Raw genomic sequence first — 6,176 nt, 5'->3', positions numbered from 1 at the left:
ACTTATTAACAATTTGGACCCAGAAAGACATGAAAACTTGGGCTTTACTTTGAAGAATTTTGCCTCAGTCATTTTTCATACAGTTCCTGCACACCATAATGTTGCTTAAAATGGTATATATTTGTCAGTTACTCACTTCTCTGTGTAGTTGTGCCATGAATCACTGGGTAAGCATCATAAACATGCATTTTGATGAGAACAATAGCTTTAAAAGAAACTAGACTGTAAATTCTATAGTGCAGAAACTGTCTCTGTTCAGTTTTGTTCTGGCATCAAGTGCAGTGTGGTCCCAGTCAATGGCTGTAATCCTAGCCAAGAATCACGATTATTAGGAATTTTAAAGTTAATAGCCATTAATAATGAGAAGTAGCTGCTAATAGTTCAGTCTGGGATTTGCTCACCATACATGTGGTATTGGAACATATTAATATTTTGTATTTACTTGCTGCCTCCCGTATGCATTCATTTTTCTCACTCTACTTTCTTTTTTTCCAAAGGGTACAAAACTCCATTTGTGGGACAGCAAAAGTCCTTCCTGGCCTTTTTGGGAAGATGGCATTGCTGAACTGAAGAAGAGAAATTAATCTCAGAAGACTTGATGGGAGGCAGAGATCTCTGCAGTCCACTGCTGAGGGGTTTCCACTCCTTCACATCCCTTCACTCCAATCCACTTCCCATGGTGTCTGTGTTGGCATGTGTGTCCCAATTGGACAACCTGAAAGAAATTTCCAATGTCTCCATAGACCAGCACTATGCGTCCTTCAGTAAGATAAGGGCATGAGGATATGTTTGCATACAGGCATTTTATTAACCTGGTAATATTACTGCCTACACTTCAGAAATGCCTGGCCATTCAGAAATTCACAGGCCACAGATATAACACCATACTATTTACATGCTACCAAGGCTACTCAGTTTATCCCAAGATCCACTCTTATGCAGAGCTACATCACTACTGTAAAATTTACCTTTAAAGTTGGGACCATGTACACAAGCTTCCAAGATCCAGTCTCCTCCCTGCAGCAAACACCACACCAGCCCAAGCATATCAAACAAGCATGTACTGTCTACAATGCGAAAAAGTCAGCAGAACAGCATTGGAACCCCCAGAATTTTTGTTTATGGGAATATGGAAGATTTTATGTATCTGGGACCTTGGAGAGATTTTATAAAAAATTATTCAAGGTCTGGATCTGGACAATGGTTTGCTTTGGATGGCTCTGCTCTGGAGACAGTAAATTAGCTGTCCAGACCAAACCTGGATTTTAGTTTCAAAATATCCAGCTTGGAAGTCCTCTTGCTCACTCCATTTCCACACATCATGCTATAGTGTTGCACAAGTGTGAGTCAGAGTGAACAATGATCCCAAGCAGCTCAGCATGATCATCCACTGATCCTCATTCAGTTCAGCAAAGGAATGATGTTCTAGGCAAGGACAAAAGAAACCAAATTTTATTTACTTTGGGGGAAAAAGGGGGGAAAAAAGTGGTGAAAACATGCCATGTTTTCAAGGACCTGTCCTTTCAGATTGAGGTAATCAGAATGAAAACCATCTGATCAAATCTAGAGAAGTCTACATACCTGTGCTGTAAATTCCTTGGGGGAATTTAAGATCCAAAACTATTTCTGTGTTTTAAAAATATCTGCCTATGTGTTTCCTGTGGAGAAGACCCTACTACAATTCAAATCAGCAATGACACTTCAGAATTGGGTACACTGTGAGAAAAAATAAATGCCACTGGTAGCACAGAGACATGAGTCAGACAGAGACAATTCAAAAGATAACTGCATTGTTTTCTGCAAGCCATGAGTATTTCCATTCAAGAAATGCTTGGCTCTCAAAGACAGGTTTTGCATGGACTTACTCTGTGGATGTTAATTGTTGCCTGAAACTGTCATGTTCCAAATATCTTTGTTCCCATTATTTACCATCTCTCAGCATTAACAAATGTCAGTGGAGAAGAATTACTCATGAGTTCAGCACTTTCTGGGGAGTTTTTTTCTTCAGCTGAGTTGACTGGGATAGAGGTTTTGTTTTATTTGGCTTTTCTTCTTGCCTAAAAATTGCCTTTGGTAGGTGATATTCTAAAATACAGGCTGTCTGGTAGGAGGAAGGCATGACTGAGCATCATCAGATAATGAGTTCCTCAAAATCAAAACAATCAGCAGAAGCATCACTTTTTGTGAATTTATTCTGAATTTGGTGTGACCTCATGCAGCCAGAAGGTTTGCATGAAGTGTGAAGGGAGATGCCACATAAACAAGAGGTGCCTTCTTGAGCTGCAGCTACCAGAAAATTTTCAAGTAGTGCCTCAGTTTTTATATAGCACTGCATGCAGGCTGGAAGGGACTGAGTTTCTGCAGAAAGTTGCATGGATTTTCTTCCAGCCCAAACCTTCCTGAACAATTGCAATACTCTCACTCTGTCCAGCAGGCATGGTTTAGAGTTTGCGCTGAGTTTCTTCTCTAATACCAGCTTTACAGAAGCTACTAAAAGTTAACTTAAATTAAGCTAAATTAAATAATATTTAATTTCTGGATACCCAGCAAGAAGTTAGAATGAAAGAGAAAGGTGATTCTGTGATCCCTCACCTATAAGTCTGCCTAAACCAAGTGAATGTCAAAAGTTTTGAGGAAGTTTGAAGAAAAACAGGGAGTTTGCACTGAAACGGAACTTTGTGTTACATGATTATGGTATGTTTGATTTTATGGTATGGCTATGAGATTCTGGTATGTTTTATTTTATTTTACTTTTTTATCTGTTACTAGGCTCCCAAAAGCCTAGTACCATCAAACTAGAAACTTCATTCCAGAAATGTCAAATTACATCTTGAGATACTTTGATTCTGTGTTATCTGGGTGTTTGCGTGCATGCACCTACACACCCATCAGTTCTACCTGGTGGGAGCAGAAGCCCAGCTGCAAATGCTAGTGCCGTCCCAAATTAAATGACACACAGTTGCTTCAATTCAGCATAGGTCTACCTACACACATACGTACTTTTCTTTCTTCATTTCTCCTGTCTTTTATCTTTGGCATGCATCATAACTCTCCCATGGCACTTTTATTACAGGAAAGTGAAGGAATTCACAGAACAGCTAGTACAGAAACACAGGCATTTTTGGATGTATAAATGAAAACATTCATTTTGCTGTTCTGTTGGGCTTTTGACATATTTCAACAACTTTGCAAGATAAATGTGAGAAGAAGCCTAGATGGACACATAAGAAACTTTAGGGAATCCAAAGAATTTTCCATGTTAAATGAAACTGGGAAAAAATAGCTATGTTATATCACAAGGCACTTGGTGAATTCAGACCTCACATGGTCTACGTTGTGAAGTGTAGTTGCATCTCTATGTATACACACATATATATATTTAAGATCAGCAGCATATAGTCGGATATTAATTCTACTTATAAGTTTGAATTTTCAGACCTCTTCACATCATTACCCCTCCAAGAATGTTGCTACTACAACCAAATAAATCAAATAAACCTATCACCCTAGCTTTATAGTGAGTGGTGGAGTGAGGAGGGGGTGAAGTAATATATAGGCAAAGTCTATGGAGAAACAATCTTTGTAAGCAAATCAGTCAAGCTTAAAAGTTGAATAAGATAAGTCTCATCCATAATAATCACATATCAGAATACACAGAAGATATGCATATTTCTAAGCAACAGCTAGAGCCAGGAGGAATGGAAATGTTCTAGAGCATTGCAAATGACAAGACGCACTCCTAATTAATCCACTGAAATTAATTCAAAAAGCCTGTTCCTGAAGTAGCTGTTTAGGATCACTTTATTCTCAGTGGAGGGAAAAAAAGGTATTTCTAAGTGGCAATAAATCTCATCATAAGAGCAAATCTATTACAAATTCAAATGGGTCAGCTGTGAAAAACGAACCCCCAAAACAGTTCCAAGAAAAACTTCATAGTCTTTGGGCAATGGCAATATGGATGAAATTCATGCTTAAAATCAGGTGTAATTTTCACAACAGGAATGGCTGAAATAAAAATCAGGGTCAGAGAGAAAAATATTGAAAATAGAAAAATGTTTCATTTCAGAATGATACAGGTGGAACATTTTGATTTTTCACTACAAATAAGTAATTAACTAGATGAAGTTAAAAAAGAGTTTTTAGAGAGTGTCGAATATGTCAAAAACTGAGCTGAAATATATCACTGGGGGAGGGGCAAAGTAGTTTTATTTGATCCCCAAAATGAAATTGTTGATGTATTCATTTGTTTATTTGATTATGAACTTCACTGAAAAAATATATATATATTAGTATTAACTTTCTCTTTGGCTTCCTGATCAAAAACAGTCCATGCTTCATACCCCACTCTAATCCAAGCTTGGGTGGGTTTAAGGAGAGAGTAATGAAATGCCAGCCAATATCCTTGCTCCATCTGAAACCCCTTCTGCATGACTGGGTGTTGCAATGCAAGTCGCTGCTGGAATGTACTATGTAATTCTGGCAAGAAGTCAATAGGCTCAAACTCCTCAAATAACCAAAGCATGGTACTAAGAAATCAGCAGAGCAGGCAGCAGCCCAGACAGCCAGTCCATTAGCAGCTTAACCACAGCAGATGTAAAGTCACCAACAAAACTCCCTACGGAGACTCCCAAAGAGCCAGATGCTAGTGCTATAAAAAGATCTTCCAGAAACTTGGCATGTCTCCTGGCCACATTTTTTTAAAAGAAACATTCTCTAGATAGGAGGTTATTTTTTCTTAATTCAGGGTTGGAGAGTAGGGGAGAGAAGGAATGGAAGGGAAGGGGGAGATATTGCTTATTTATTTTGGTTTGCTTGTGAGTGAATCTTGTACTTGTGAAAACAAAATTCAGTGATAGCATGTCCTGGGATACAGTGGGCAGCAGGCACTGTTCCAGCCTTCTCCCACACACAGCTTTGCTTATGCACCTTGGGCTGACCTGCATATCCTTCCATGAAGAGCCCTGCCAATGCACTCAGTGAAACACCAGCTGTTATTTCACTCTGTTCTGCTTCACCAGGTTGCTGGTGTGCCCCAGGTGCTGTACTTGGGCAGTCCTCTTGCCTAGCATGCTCATGTGTTGCTCATTAACCTGAGTGGTTGTGCTTAGCCTGGTTGTTGTTGCCCCTCATTCTGCTCCATCAAAGGACTTGAATGCTCACATGCAGCACTGCCAGCCCTTGAAGCTTTCCTGGAATACCCGTGAGCATTGTGTAAGTCCCAGCTGCTGGATTCATGTGATTATATGGGTGTTTCACCTGTGATCAGCAACAACAAAGCCAGTAATAATATCTGACAATGTGTAGTCCTTATAGTACAGAAACGTCTATGCCACTAAGATAAGAATCGAATATAACACAAGCCTAGAACAGATAGACACATAACTCTATGTGTATCTGCACTTGTGTAGATGAATGTCACCCCCATGCCCAGATGAAAAGCTCACTTGCATCTGTGGATGTGAACAGATGTCTTTTGGGGAATGTAGGGTGAAACATTGTGCAAGATTCAGGTATAATGTATCAAGGTCACTGCTTCATGGGAGTCTGAGAGGCAGGCAAGGTGTCCTAATTTTGACTGGCCCATCCCTAAACTAGGTGATGTAGGACTCTATTTAGTGGCAATAGCCCAGCTTGGAGATGAGTTTTGTAGACCATACAACAAAGGAGGGGAGGACAGAAAGGAGATGGTCAGAATGAGCTGATTCTTTTGTGTGGGCATCTGCTAGCAGAGTGTTTCCACTCTAAGCCCTGATGGTGCTCCTCAGCCTTACAAGTGCTAGAGCCCAAGGGTTCTCCAACCATCCCCTACCACTAATGTCACTACTAAACCATGTCCCTAAGCACCACATCCAACCTTTCCTTGAACACCCCCAGGAACAGTGACTCCCTGGGCAACCCATCCCAATGCCTGACTGCTCTTTCTGAGAAGAAAAAACAGGAAAAAAAAAAGAAAAAGAAAACACAGGAGCCAATGATGAGAAGGGAAGTAGATGCCCACAAAGTGAGCCCCGAGGAGATGGCCCAGGGATGGTGGTGATTATCTCTGGTGTCTGTCCGCTGCACACTAAAGCACACCTGATGAGATACTGTTGTGATCTCATCAGTGGCCTGTTCAATGCATTTCTCTGTTTAGGACTGATGCTTCCAAGGTAGATTCTCCAAAAACAGTCAGTCAT

This window comes from Aythya ferina (genome assembly GCF_964211825.1).
Source record: "Aythya ferina genome assembly, chromosome: 2".
Classification (NCBI taxonomy): Eukaryota; Metazoa; Chordata; class Aves; order Anseriformes; family Anatidae; genus Aythya; species Aythya ferina.
Note: the sequence above shows the minus strand (reverse complement) of the source record.